This window comes from Eriocheir sinensis, chromosome 42 (genome assembly GCF_024679095.1).
Source record: "Eriocheir sinensis breed Jianghai 21 chromosome 42, ASM2467909v1, whole genome shotgun sequence".
Lineage (NCBI taxonomy): Eukaryota > Metazoa > Arthropoda > Malacostraca > Decapoda > Varunidae > Eriocheir > Eriocheir sinensis.
Genome location: NC_066550.1, coordinates 11,541,782 through 11,555,827, shown reverse-complemented (window position 1 = coordinate 11,555,827; position 14,046 = coordinate 11,541,782). Strand labels below are relative to the sequence as shown.

The 14,046-nt window shown below is 36.5% G+C and overlaps 1 protein-coding gene and 1 long non-coding RNA gene across 9 annotated transcripts in view; one reads left to right on the top strand and one right to left on the bottom strand.

The window, feature by feature from the left end:
- LOC127010011 (protein amalgam-like) overlaps positions 1-9,629 on the top strand; it is a 186,323-nt gene extending 176,694 nt beyond the window's left edge. For all 4 annotated transcript variants that reach the window (XM_050883716.1, XM_050883719.1, XM_050883715.1 and 1 more), the window contains one exon: positions 8,285-9,629. The gene's annotated coding sequence lies outside the window, so the exon portion shown is untranslated. The remainder of the gene's footprint in view (positions 1-8,284) is intronic.
- LOC127010012 (uncharacterized) overlaps positions 7,422-14,046 on the bottom strand; it is a 129,961-nt gene continuing 123,336 nt past the window's right edge. For 3 of the 5 annotated variants that reach the window (XR_007762780.1, XR_007762779.1, XR_007762776.1), the window contains one exon: positions 7,422-8,373. This is a non-coding gene — a long non-coding RNA (uncharacterized LOC127010012). The remainder of the gene's footprint in view (positions 8,374-14,046) is intronic. The other 2 variants (XR_007762777.1, XR_007762778.1) reach the window with 2 other exon arrangements.

The following is a 14,046-nucleotide window of genomic DNA, read 5'->3' as shown; positions in this document are numbered from 1 at the left end:
GCGAAATGAAATGGAGTGAGGGAAGGAAGACTTTTAAGTTATATGATAGACGTGAAAGAAAGTTGCATAAAAGTGTGTCAATTGAAGAGGAAAGATACGAGGGAAAAAATGATTAGGAAAAATTGATTGAAATACGATAATGTGAGAAATGGGAGGGGTAAGGAGGGGAGAGTGGGAGGGAGAGTGTGAAGAAAAAAGAAGGGATAGAAATTGAGGGGGAAAGTGGAGGAATAAGAGACAGAAAAGTAGAAAGGAAGTTAAGAGATGAGATATTGGAGAGAGAAAGTGGGAGAGAGAGGAGAAGGGAGAGAACGGAAGAGGGGAGGGGAGGAAGATTGGAGGAACAGAGATGAAGAAAGAAGTTGGAGGGAAAGAACTGGAGAAAGAAAGTGTAACAGAGGAAGAAAGGGAAAGGAAATAAGAGAATAGGAGAAAGAGGTGAAGGGGAGAAATGGGAAGAGAAAAAAAGATGATTAGAGAACAGGGGAAAAGTGGAAAGTGAAAAAAAGAGGAGAGAGAGAAAAAAGGAAGATGTGGGAATAGAGAATGAGAGAAAGGAGGAAAAAAAATATACGGGAAAAATGAATTGCAATACAAGAAAGTGAGAAATGGGAGAGTTAGAAAGAAGACATTTAGTTCATATAATACAGGTAAAGGAAAGTTTTATAGAAGTGTATTATTTGAAAACGAAAAATAGACAAGGAAAGGGAAAGAAGGAGTAGATGGATAGAGAAGAAAGAAAAACAAACAAATATGTAAAAGGTCAAAAGGAAACAAAATAGCAGGAAGATTAAAAAGAACAGAAAGAGTAAGAGAAGTAACAAAAATAACAGAAAGAGTAAAGAGAGAAGAAAGTAAGAGAAAAACAAAGATAACCGAGGAAGGAGTCACAAGAAAGAAGAGTAAAAAAAAGTAGAAAGTAAAGTAAGAAAAATAAGTTTAAATTAACAAAGAAAGAGAGAATTAAAAGAGAGAATAGGAAGAGGAGGAGTAGAGATAGGCAGAGGAGGAAAGAGTTACCAGAAAAAAGAAGAAAATAGAAGGAAAAAGAGTGGAAGGATTTGAAAGAGAAAAAGTAAAAAAAAAAAAAGATTAGCAAAGGAGTAACAAGGAAAGAGTAGGAGTAAATAACGTAGAAAGATGAAGTAAAAAAAAAGATAAACAAGGAAAGAGTCAATAGTAAGAAAAAAAGTAGAGAAAAGTAGAAAAAGTAGAAGTAAGGGAAAAAAGTGTAGATTAAGAAAGAAAGAAAGAGAATTAGCAGAAAGAGAATAAAGTATAAAAACAAATAAATATAGAAAATCGAGCAAAGAGAGAGAGAGAGAGAGAGAGAGAGAGAGAGAGAGAGAGAGAGAGAGAGAGAGAGAGAGAGAGAGAGAGAGAGAGAGAGAGAGAGAGAGAGAGAGAGAGCAAAACCAAACCAACATAAAAGAGAGGAGAAAACGAGGAAAGAAAGTTAATTAAAGGTAAGAAGGATGTGCATTAAATCCAGGTAACTTTTGGACAGGTGGGAGGAAAAAGGTGAGAGGAGGAGAGGAGAGGTGGTGGAGAGTACTTGGGAGAGAGAGAGAGAGAAGGTGAGAGTGAGAGTGAATGAGAGTGAAAGCAGATGGTGAACCGGAGATGAAAAACTGAATATTAAAATGTGGAAGGAAATTAAGTTTGGAGGGAAAAAAAGGAGGAAAAAAATATAGTTGAGGAAAGTGGAGGAAACAGCGACTTACTTTTTTTTTTTTTTTTTGTTAATTCGAAAAAAAAGGAGGGAATTAGATTTTTTGTTTTGAACTATTAATAGAAGAAGGCGGAAATAAGGTAAAATTATGTTGATGAATACGGTAATTAATGAGGAAGAGAATAATAGGGAAGAAAGCAGGAAACAGGAGGAAATGAGAGAGAGAGAGAGAGAGAGAGAGAGAGAGAGAGAGAGAGAGAGAGAGAGAGAGAGAGAGAGAGAGAGAGAGAGAGAGAGAGAGAGAGAGAGAGAGAGAGAGAGAGAGAGAGAGAGAGAGAGAGAGAGAGAGAGAGAGAGAGAGAGAGAGAGAGAGAGAGAGAGAGAGATGAGGTGTTTGGCCGAGCATTAAATGAAGACTGGAGGAGGAGGAGGAGGAGGATAAGAAGACTTTTAATCGTGTGAAAAAAAAAAGAGGAATATGACGGAAGACAAAGGAAGAGGAGGAGGAGGAGGAGGAGGAGGAAGGCAAATAATCATCTCACTAACAAATTATGAAAAAAATAATGAAAAATATGGAAAGTAATTATATATCTTTAAAACTACACTGAAAATTAAAGTACAATAAAAAAACAAAGACAGATACAGGAACAATAATTATGTCACTTTGAATTACCTAAACAATACTAAGAGAGACAGGAGGACGAGGAGGAGGGGGGGAGGGGGAAGGAGGAGGAGGATATCGACTTTTAATCGTGTGAAAAAAAAAGAGGAATTACCAAAATATTAATAAACCAAACAAAAGCCAAATTATCATCACAGCATAGAAAACAAAACGAGAAAATCTTATACATAAAAAAAACATTAGGCATTAGAACATTACGAGAACATGATCAAAACGAAATGTGAATACACCAAAATTAACCAGAAACATAAAAAAACATTAGGCATTATTAGAACATGATCAAAACGAAATGCGAATAAACCAAAATTAACCAGAAACATAAAAAACATTAGGCATTGTTAGAACATTACGAAAACATGATCAAAACGAAATGTGAACACACCAAAATTAACCCGAAATATTGATAAACCAAAGAAAATTAGCCGAGAGACAAACTAAATAAGATATAAAAACGTGATACTAGAATTACATCATTACCAAAACATCATCAATCGAATAAAATCTCAAAATAAAGAAAATAAAGCGAAAAAAAATAATAAAACGTCAATTAAACCAAAATATAAATAATGGAAGAAAACGCCAAAGAAAATAAAGCGAAGAAAATCAATAAAGCAGATGAAAAACTCAAAATAAATAAAATAAAGCGAAAAATAATAATAAAACGTCAATTAAACCAAAATATAAATAATCCAAGAAAAGTCAAAGAAAATAAAACGAAAAGTAATAAAACAGTAAACCAAAATATAAATCAAGAAAAAAATAAGAAAAAGCAAAAAAAAATAAAACAAACCAAAATAATTATAATGTAAACAAAAACAAAGCAAAAAAAACCCACCTTCAGGCAGACATTACAGCATTATCAAACACGCCAAGCACTCTCACAGGCATGGCCACTAAAGTTTACCTGAGTACACACCTGAATTTACACCCGAGTTTACCTGCGCGGAGGGAGGGGGGGCGAGGAAGAGGTAGTACTGACACCTTCACAAATTTTAGGGTGAGAGTGGATAAACTATGCATGGGGAAATTAAGGAATGGAGGGAGGGGAGGGGAGGGGAGGGGAGGGAAGGAAAGGGTTGGGAAAGGAGAGGAAGGAGAGCATTGGGGTAAGCTAGAGTAGGGAGAGAAAGATTAGGAGAGGAGAGGAGAGGGAAAGGAAGGGGAGGGATGGGATAGGAGAGGATAGGGAGGGCTGGAGGAAGGAAGAGGGGAGAGAATGACTGGGGAGGAGTGAGGAAAGGAGAGGGAAGGGGGATGGGAAGGAGAGAGGAGGGAAATGGGAGGAGGAGGAGGAGGAGGAGTGGCTGAGGGGAGAGATAAGGAGAGTGGAGGAAAGGAAAGGAGGAGGAGAGGATTAAGCTTAGTGAAGGGAGGAAGGGTGAGGGAAGGAGAGGTGAAGGGAGGGATGGGGGAGTGGGTAGGAGAGAATTAGGGTTAGTGGAAGGGAAGGAGAGGGAAGGGAGGGGAGGGGAAACCATACACTTGCCTTATGAATATTTGCTTACCTTATGCATGGAAATATTAATGTATGGAGAGGAAGGGAGGGAAGGGGAGGGAGAAAAGGGAGAGAAAGGAAAGGGAAGGGAGGGTAAGGGTGCGGGGGGTTGGGGGGGGGTGTAATTTACCTTATGCATAGGTAAATTAAGGTATGGAAGGGAGGAGAGGGAAAGGGAGGAGAAAGGAGAGAAGAGAAGAGAGAGGGGGTACTTGTAGACATTAGGAAAAGGTTAATTAGGATATGAAAGGAGGAAAGGGAATGAGAGGAAAGGGAAGGTACAGGACAAAGAAAGGTAGGGAAGTGATGGAAAAGAAGAATAGTGAGAAAGAGGGAGAGAAAAATGGTACCAATTAAACTTGTACATGGGAAAACTAGGGTAGGAAAAGGAAGAGAGATAGAAGAGAAAGACAAGAGAAAAATGGGGAAAGGAGAAAGGAGGAATGATGAAAAAGAAAAGGATATGGAAAAAAAAGAATATTGAGAAAGAGGGAGAGGAAAAGGGTACCAATTAAACTTGTACATGGGAAAATTTAGGCAGAAAAAGGAAGAGAGATAGAAGAGAAATGAAGAAGAGAAAAATGGGAAAGGGGAAAGGAGGAATATTGGAGAAAGGGGAGAATGACATGGGTTAACGTAGAAAAAGGGAAAAAAAGGAGGGAAAGGGGAAGAGAAAGAAAGGAGAAGGAGAGAATAAGAATAATGGAAAAAGGAGAGAGAATGAAATCGATAAACATGGATAGGAGTAAGAAAGGAGGAATAGAAAAGGGGAAGGAGAAAAAAAGGGAGAGAGGAAGGAAAGAGGAGAAGGGGTAGAAAAGGGGAGGAAAAGGGGAGGAGAAAAAAAAGGGAGAGAGAAAGAAAGGAGGAAAGGGGAAGGAGAAAAAAAGGGAGAAAGGAAGGAAAGAGGAGAAGGGATAGAAGAGAAAAGGGGAGGAAAAGGGGAAGGAGAAAAAAAAAGGGAGAGAGAAAGGAAAGGGGAGGAGGGTTAGAAGAGAGAAGGGGAGGAAAAGGGGAAGAAGGAAAGGGGAGGAGGGATAGAAGAGAAAAGGGGAGGAAAAGGAAAAGGAGAAAAAAAAGGGAGAGAGGAAGGAAAGGGAATATTTTAGCCAACCTTACAAATACTCTCATCCAGGTGTGAAGATAAAAAGGTGTGAAAAGCTTACTAATTAAAGGAGACAGGTGGATAAGTGCGGGCTGTGTGTGTGTGTGTGTGTGTGTGTGTGTGTGTGTGTGTGTGTGTGTGTGTGTGTGTGTGTGTGTGTGTGTTTGCTTAAATAACTAAAAGGAAGGAAAGGGAGGAGAGGGAAAGAGTTATCAGCGATTTTCTTTCTTTATGCATGAGAGAGAGAGAGAGAGAGAGAGAGAGAGAGAGAGAGAGAGAGAGAGAGAGAGAGAGAGAGAGAGAGAGAGAGAGAGAGAGAGAGAGAGAGACGGTAATTTGCAAAGAAAAGGAAAAATGATAAAGTGAATAACCAACAGAGAGAGAGAGAGAGAGAGAGAGAGAGAGAGAGAGAGAGAGAGAGAGAGAGAGAGAGAGAGAGAGAGAGAGAGAGAGAGAGAGAGAGAGAGAGAGAGAGAGAGAGAGAGAGAGAGAGAGAGAGAGAGAGAGAGAGAATATCGAGAACGAATAGCAAGAATAATTGACCTAAAACTTTACACTCGGATTAAGAAGTTTTGCAAAAAAAAAAAATAATAAGTCGGGGAGAAAATTTTAGCGGGAAATGAAGAGAAGAGAGTCTCATTTTTAAGGCTGAAACGACGCACACGGAACCAAAAGAGGATCGGGGACTGGCAAGGCGATTAGAACTGAACAAAAATACGGCGGAGTGGCATTTGATTAGCTTTGGGAAGTGAACCAATTAAAAAATGAGCCGTGGGGAAAAATACCTGGAAATTATGACACAACTTTAAGAATGGGAGAATGTGGATTGGATGGCGTATAGATTAGGTGAGGAAAAGAAGGTAAGGCAGGTGATAGTAGAGGTCACTGATTGGTAAGGTAGGTATTGTATTGATCAGGTAAGGTTGAGGTTGGGATAGGAAGAAAATATTGGGTAGGGAACAACATTTACAGAAGGGAATGGGAGAGGAGAGGAAAGAAAGTGGGAAGAGAAATTTAGAAGACGAAAAGGAATAGGAAAGAGAAGATAGATAAAGAAGAAAAGGGAATAGGAAAGGAGAGAGTGAGAATGAATAAGCGAAGAGGAATTTTGGAAGGGAAGAAGGATGGGAGAGAGAGACAAAGGAGGGAACAGGATTGGGAGAAGAAAGAAAGAGAAGGAATGAAGGAGATAAATTTTTACTGATCAGACAGGTAAACAGGTAAAGGAGTTTGTGAATCAGCTGACCTACAGATTGGATGAGGAAAAATACTGGGTAGATATATTAGTTCTAAAGATTGAATTACAGACTAGTTATAAATTAGATCACATAATTAGATTGGCTGGTAAAGTAACACTATGTAAATCAGCTAAAATAGAATAGGATTGCAATAGGCGTTGATCAACAAAGCAAGTATGATTGGCTGAATTAAATGAAGTATAAAATGAACAAAGATAGATTACAATTATATTCAAAGTCTCCGATTAATAGCTGATGAAGTAAGGTAGATAAATATGGGGCAATTCAGGTATTGATTGGATAAGTCGCAAAAGGTACAGCTCCAGGTAAGAGATAATAAAGAAAAGATTGGCAAGATAATTAGCAGGTGGACAGGTGAGATAGTATGCGACCCAGGTAAAGATTGGGTTGGTATAAAAAGATGCGTTAATTTATAATACACCTTTAGATTGGATAATAAAGAAAAGATTGGAAAGTTGATTAAAGGAAGGAATATCAGAACCAGGTAAGGATTGGACAGGTGAGATAGTATGCGACCCAGGTAAAGATTGGGTTGGTAATAGAAGATGCGTTTAATTTATGAGACACCTTTAGATTGGATAATAAAGAAAAGATTGGAAAGTTGATTAAAGGTAGAAATATCAGAATCAGGTAAGGATTGGACAGGTAACAACAACACAAAAAAAGACAAAATTAATCATCAAGTCCATCACGGCGAGTCACAAGCGGGCATCCAGGTAAGTAATTGGCAGTGAGGTGATCAGAGGCGCCATTACAGGTAAGTGATCGGGCGGACAGGTAAGTAATTAAGAAGGTGAGGTCACTTTCCCTGTTATAGTGGCCTTGTTCCCGACCCTTAATTAAAACAGAATTGAAACCTAAGTCAGGAGTAAGAGTAGAGTGGTGTTTGAACGTGTTAGCGCCGCGCGGGGCGGAATTAAAGCAGAGAGAGAGAGAGAGAGAGAGAGAGAGAGAGAGAGAGAGAGAGAGAGAGAGAGAGAGAGGGAGAGGGAGAGGGAGGTGGGTAGCAGTTTGTGTAGAAAAGGAAACAGAATAGCGAATGTGACGTAAATTTGTAAAGAAAAAAAAAGAAAAGTGAATAACCAACTGAGAGAGAGAGAGAGAGAGAGAGAGAGAGAGAGAGAGAGAGAGAGAGAGAGAGAGAGAGAGAGAGAGAGATAACATACAGAAAGGACTATTGTTACTACTACTACTAATATCACTACTACTGCTGTTTCTGTTTAATACATTTTAGAGATACCATTTAATATTAAGACATGTGTTGTTAAATTCATGTTCTCTCATAGCAGAGTTAATTGGTTTTCTACTACTATTACTATTCAATGTTAGTCTTCGTTATCCTACTTCTCTTCTTCTTTATCTTCTCCTTCTCTTCTTTTTATCTTGTTTATGGTTTTGGTTCTCATTTTCTTTCGTAATCTTCTTCTTTATCTTCTTTCTCTTTCTGTGTTCTTTCTTTACCTTCTTCTCAATCTTCTTATCTTCTTTTATTATCTGTTTTCTTCTTCTGTATCCTCTTATGTCATCTTTCTTATTTCTGTTCACTTTCTTTTCTTCTCCTTATCTTCTTTATCTTTTCTTCTATATCCTCTTATGCAACTTTTCTTTTTCTCCTTTTTTCAATCTTCTCCGTCTTCTTTTTCATCATCATCTTCTATTCTTTTCTTCTTTCTCTGCGCCTCCTTTTCTTCTTCAGGTGTTATTTTCTTCATCTTTTCTTCCTCTGTCTTCTATATCTTAACCTCCTCCTCCTCTTCTTCTTCATCTTCTGTTTTTTCTTCTTCCTCTGCACCTCCTTTTCTTCTTCATGTGTTATTTTCTTCATCTTTTCTTCCTCTGTCTTCTATCTCTCAATCTCCTCTTCTTCTTCTTCATCTTCTTCTGTTTTTTCTTCTTCCTCTGCACCTCCTTTTCTTCTTCACGTGTTCTTTTCTTCCTCTGTCTTCTATATCTCAACCTCCTCCTCTTCTTCTTCTTCCTCTTCTTCCAACAGCATTCCTATATTCCTCCCATCTTCGTCGTCCTCCGCACCAGCAGCTAACACTCGTCCCCCGTTTTCTTTCTCGTCCAGTATTCCTGAGGGGGTCACTGAAGGGAACTCGACGCCCGGTCCGTGGGGGGTGTCCGTGCCTGGGCCGCCTGTCCGTACGTACGCTTGCCCTTCGATGTAAGATAAAGACATTAACAGTAGTAGATGTTGTAACTGTAAGAATATATTATTTTTTTCATCTTCCTTTCTTCTCTTCCCCTTCCTTCCTTTCTGAATGACTGATTTCTTATCTCCTACTCCTCTTATTCTTTCTTACCTTCTCCAATTTCTCTCCTTGATTCCTTCTCCTCTTTCTCTCTTCTCCCAATCCTGTTCCCTCCTTTGTCTCCCTCTCCCATCCTTCATCCCTTCTAAAATTCCTCTTCGCTTATTCATTCTCATTCTCTCTCCTTTCCTATTCTATTTTCTTTTTGTTTATTTATCTCCACTTTCCTATTCCCTTTCATCTTCTAAATCCCTCTTTCCACTTCCTTTCCTCTCCTCTCCCATTTCATTCTCATTTTATATCCCCAATTCCATCCCTTCTCTCCTCCTGTTTCTTCTCCTATTTTTCCTTTCTCCCATCCCCTTCCTTTCCCAAAATTCCTCCTCCTCCTCCTCCCTATCCCTTCCCATTCTTCTCCTCTTCTATCCCCTGTCCAATCTTCTTTATCTCCTCTTTCCAATCTTTCTATCCCTCTCCATATCCTTTCTCATTCCCCTAACACGCTTCATCCCTTCTCTCCTCTCCCTTTTTATACTCTCTCTCTCTCTCTCTCTCTCTCTCTCTAAAAGTCTGTGTATAATGTGAAAGAAATGTTATGTCTAGTTGAACACACACACACACACACGAGTCAAAACACATTCCCTACCGTTTTTATTTCTTTCTCATCATTTCATTTACATCCACTCGCTCTTATCCCTTTTTTAAACTTTGTAAACCTTGTAAATCACACACATACATTTTTTTTACGTTATTGGTACAAGAACATAAACTTTAACAAATGTAGTAGTTCTTTTTTCTATACGGATATCGCCTTCCTGTACTTACCTTCCCATACGTTTTTTCTCTCTCTCTCCTGTATGGTAATTGTGACAGCCAACAACCATTTATATAAAACTGTGTAAGGTGTAAATTATATGAACATTTTTTTCTTACGTAGTATAATGTCTAACTAACACCTGGACTTGTTTACACACACACACACACACACACACACACACACACACACATATATCTGCTGTAAAAAAAATAATGTATCGTCTGCTGCACAATGTAAAATGTAGAATTGTAAGTTTTGGGGGGATATATTTTTTTGTTGTTGCGTTTTTTCTTCGAATTTCTGCGTTTGGTGAATCGAGCCATAAAATTCTCTTAATCCACCTTTTTATTTGTTTGTTTTATTGTTTCATTGTTATTTTGTTATTGTTATCGAAAGTGGATTTGGGTGAAGTGCAATTTTAGTTATTATTTTTGTATTTTCTTCTTTACTTTTCATTAATATCCTTTCTCCTTTTTTATTTGCATTATTTTTTTTTTTTATTTCGTTGCGTCTGTAAAGTGAATTTGAGATAAGTATAGTTTGTCATTTTTTTTTTTTTTATCTCTTTCTATCTCACTTTTTCGGTTTTCTTTCTTTGATTTGAACAAGGCCATCCTACTGATCCCTTTCTGTGTGATATTCGCTGTACATTTGATATATTTCGTTGTGTCTGGAAAGTGAATTTGAGATAAGTATAGTTTGTCATTTTTTTTCTCTCTTTCTATCTCACTTTTTCGGTTTTATTTCTTTAATTTGAACAAGGCTATCCTACTGATCCCTTTCTGTGTGATATTCGCTGTACATTTGATATATTTCGTTGTGTCTGGAAAGTGAATATGAGATAAGTACAGTTTGTCATTTTTTTTCTCTTTCTATCTCACTTTTTCGGTTTTATTTCTTTAATTTGAACAAGGCAATGCTACTGATCCCTTTTTGTGTGATATTCGCTGTACATTTGATATATTTCGTTGTGTCTGGAAAGTGAATTTGAGATAAGTATAGTTTGACATTTTTTTTTCTTTGTCTCACTTTTTTCGGTTTTATTTCTTTAATTTGAACAAGGCAATCCTACTGTTTCTTTTTTTCTGCGTCATGTTCGCTGTACATTTGAGATATTTTGCTGTGTTTTGAAAGTCAAGTATTCGTTAGATTTTTTGAACTTTTTCTTATTTCTTTTTCTTTTCTTTTTTTTTCTTTTTTTACAAGGCTTTCCTAATGGTTCTTTTGGGGGGTGACATTCGCTGTACATTTGAGATATTTCGTTGTTTTTGGAAAGTGAATTCAGGTTAAGTATTCTAGTTAACATTTTTATATTTTCTTCATTTCTTAATCCTTTTTTTCGTTTTCGTTTTTTTCATTTTCTGTACAAGGCTTTCCTAGTGGTCTTTTTGGGGGGTGACATTCATTTTCTTCTTTTCTTTATCTTTTTTTCTTCTTTTTTATCATTTTCTGTACAAGGCTTTCCTTGGGGTGACATTCATTTTCTTATTTTCTTATTCCTTTTTCGTTTTTTTCTCATTTTCTGTACAAGTCTTTCCTAATGGTCTTTTTAGAGGGGTTTGACACTCATTTTCTTCTTTTCTTTTCTTTGTTTTTTTCATTCTCCGTACAAGTCTTTCCTAATGGTCTTTTTGGAGGGGTTTCATATTCATTTTCTTCTTTTCTTTTCTTTGTTTTTTTCATTCTCTGTACAAGGCTTTCCTAGTGGTATTTTTTGGGGGTGACATTCATTTTCTTCTTTTCTTTTCTTTGTTTTTTTCATTCTCTGTACAAGGCTTTCTTAATGGTCTTTTTGGGGGGTTTGACATTAATTTTCTTCTTTTCTTTTCTTTGTTTTTTTCATTCTCTTTTCTTTGTTTTTTTCATTCTCCGTACAAGGCTTTCCTAGGGTCTTTTTTGGGGGTGACATTCATTTTCTTCTTTTCTTTTCTTTGTTTTTTTCATTCTCTGTACAAGGCTTTCTTAATGGTCTTTTTGGGGGTGACATTAATTTTATTGTTTTCTGTTCTTTGTTTTTTCATGGTGACATTCATTTTCTTCTTTTCTTTTCTTTGTTTTTTTCATTCTCTGTACAAGGCTTTCCTAGGGTCTTTTTTGGGGGTGACATTCATTTTCTTCTTTTCTTTTCTTTGTTTTTTTCATTCTCTGTACAAGGCTTTCCTAGGGTCTTTTTTGGGGGTGACATTCGCTGTATATTTGAGAGCTTACCAATGCACTACGCAAATACTCCTGCCCAGGTATGTCTGTATATTAACTAACTAACCTGTAACCGTTATGTATTCAATTAACACACGAAATCACCTGAACGGAACCGGAGGACGTGAGGCGACTGTGCAATGAAGTCGATGATTGGAAAAAAATGTTAATCAGAAAATACGTGATTGACCGAAGAGAACTTGAACGTTTGTGATATTATGTCATGTTTTAGGACTTTTTTTATATTGTAGTAAGCTTAGAATGTTTTCCACGTTTGTCATTCTGTAAAGATGATTATAATACTTGATGTCAGTTGGAAAAATATATATCATCCTGAAGCAAGTGACATTATCTTTTTTTGACGTAAGGGAAACTAGATAAAAAATAACAATCAACATGAAATCAACTTTGTGTCTACTGAAAAATTGCGAAAAAATGTGTTTCTAGTTTATAATTTGCAGAAAAAATACTCAACAATCCTCACCATGAAAAAAATATAGTCTTTCGAGTGACATTTATTTACGTAAAGAAAACTAAGAGAAAACATGATCCATTTGAAATTCTTTGTGATTACTGAAAACATATGCATTTTGTAAGGAAAATAATACTGAAGCATTATTATCAGTCAAAATATAAAGTCTTGGAATGCGTGACATATTTTTAGACGGAAGGGAAACTAAAGAGAAAATATTTACTCATACGAAATTATTTGTGCTTATTGAAAACTTGTGTATGCTAAAAGGAAAATAATACCCAACAATTATTATCACTAAGAATATAAAGTCTTAGAGCGAGTGACTTATTATGTGACGCAAGAAATATAAAATAAAAAAAAACTAAATACTGAAAACTTGTGAAAATCTAACACTCATATATTTTCATTTTCTCGCGATGACATGAAGTGAATGTGATGCCGGACGAACTGCAGGTGAGGAAGTGAAGTGAGGTGACGTGACTCGTGTAAATATCCCATTACCAGGTGTTCTTGTGTTGTGTCGAGGTGGACAGGTGAATCATTAATAAAGGTGACCATACAAAACGATCCCTTCTTATATACATGTCTTATTAATACACGAAAAAAACAATAAAAAACGGACACTGAATGGATATAAAGAATTGTGTTTTAATTATGTGTTAAAGGGAATAGTGCTGAAGGAAAAGATGATAAAGAAAACGGGGAAATGTGTGTTATTAGTATTTGCTGAAGGGATAACTAAAGGAAACAAGACTAAAGGGAAACTCGTGTAATTTTAAAAGATATACAAAGAAAATGGGAGAAGTGAGTGTTGTATGACTTTGCTGAAGGGTTAACTATTGAAGAAAACAAATGGACCAAAGGGAAACTCATGTCATTTGAAAAGATATAAAGAAAATGGGATAAGTGAGTGTTTTATGACTTTGCTAAAGGGATAACTACTGAAGAAAACAAATGGACCAAAGGGAAACTCGTGCAATTTGAAAATACAGACAAAGAAAACGGGAGAAGTGTGTGTTGTATGACTTTGCTGAAAGGATAACTACTGAAGAAAACAAATGAACCAAAGGAGGAGCCAAGAAATCTTTCAAAACATAGATGAAAAGAAAACGGAATAAGAGTGTGTTAGAAGACTTTGTTGAAGGGAAAACCATTGATAAAGAGAAACGGAAATAAAGGGGGAACTGTGTACTCTGAAAACATAGTGACGAAGATAAATGAAGACCCTTTATGTGTGCAAGATATCAGAATTACATGGAGATTTAATATATTTTAAGACTACAGTGTGAGAAAACGGAGAACAAAAGGGGAAACGTGTGTATTTTAGAAACCAGTGAATCAAGAAACATTTCCTTCAATCATTTATGCAAGAGCAGACTCAAGGACAGACTAAAGCCGCGAGTGGGTTTAGCTTTACTTTGATACTTAAGTAAATGGAAATAGCAGAGAAAGAGAGAATCATGAGCGAGATTATAGAAAATATGTGAAGGAAAATTGATTGGTGGAAATATATTGGAAGGGAAATAGAGTGAAGGAAAATGGAGAGAAAATGAAAATGAAGCGAATGGAAATATTATCGAAATCTTATGCAAGTGAAGTGAGAGAGAAAGAGAGAATCTGTTAAGGGAAACTGCGTATGAAGATTAGTGAAGGAAAATTGAGTAGTGAAAATTTACTGGAAGAGGAACAGTAATATATGGAAATGTATTGAAAGAAAAATGTATTGAAAGAGAAATAAAGGAAATGAATGAGACTTAGTAGGTACGAAAATGTAAAATGAAACAGAAAGAGAAGGAAAGTATGTAAAATAAATGTGTATGTATGATAAAAAAAAAATCATACAGGAATACATAGAAGGGGAAAACACGAGTATGTATGTATTTCCAAGTATGTATGTATGTATGTATATTTAAGGACTCATGTGGACCCCGGACGGTACACATGTATGGCGAAACCGCTTTTTTGGAATGAAAGTGAAAGATGGAAAAAAAATAATCGTAAAATACATGAGCTTCTGTCTCCGTATGTGTCAGTGTATGTGTAAACGGACCTAATACATAATAATACATATACATTATTTTCTTATTTCA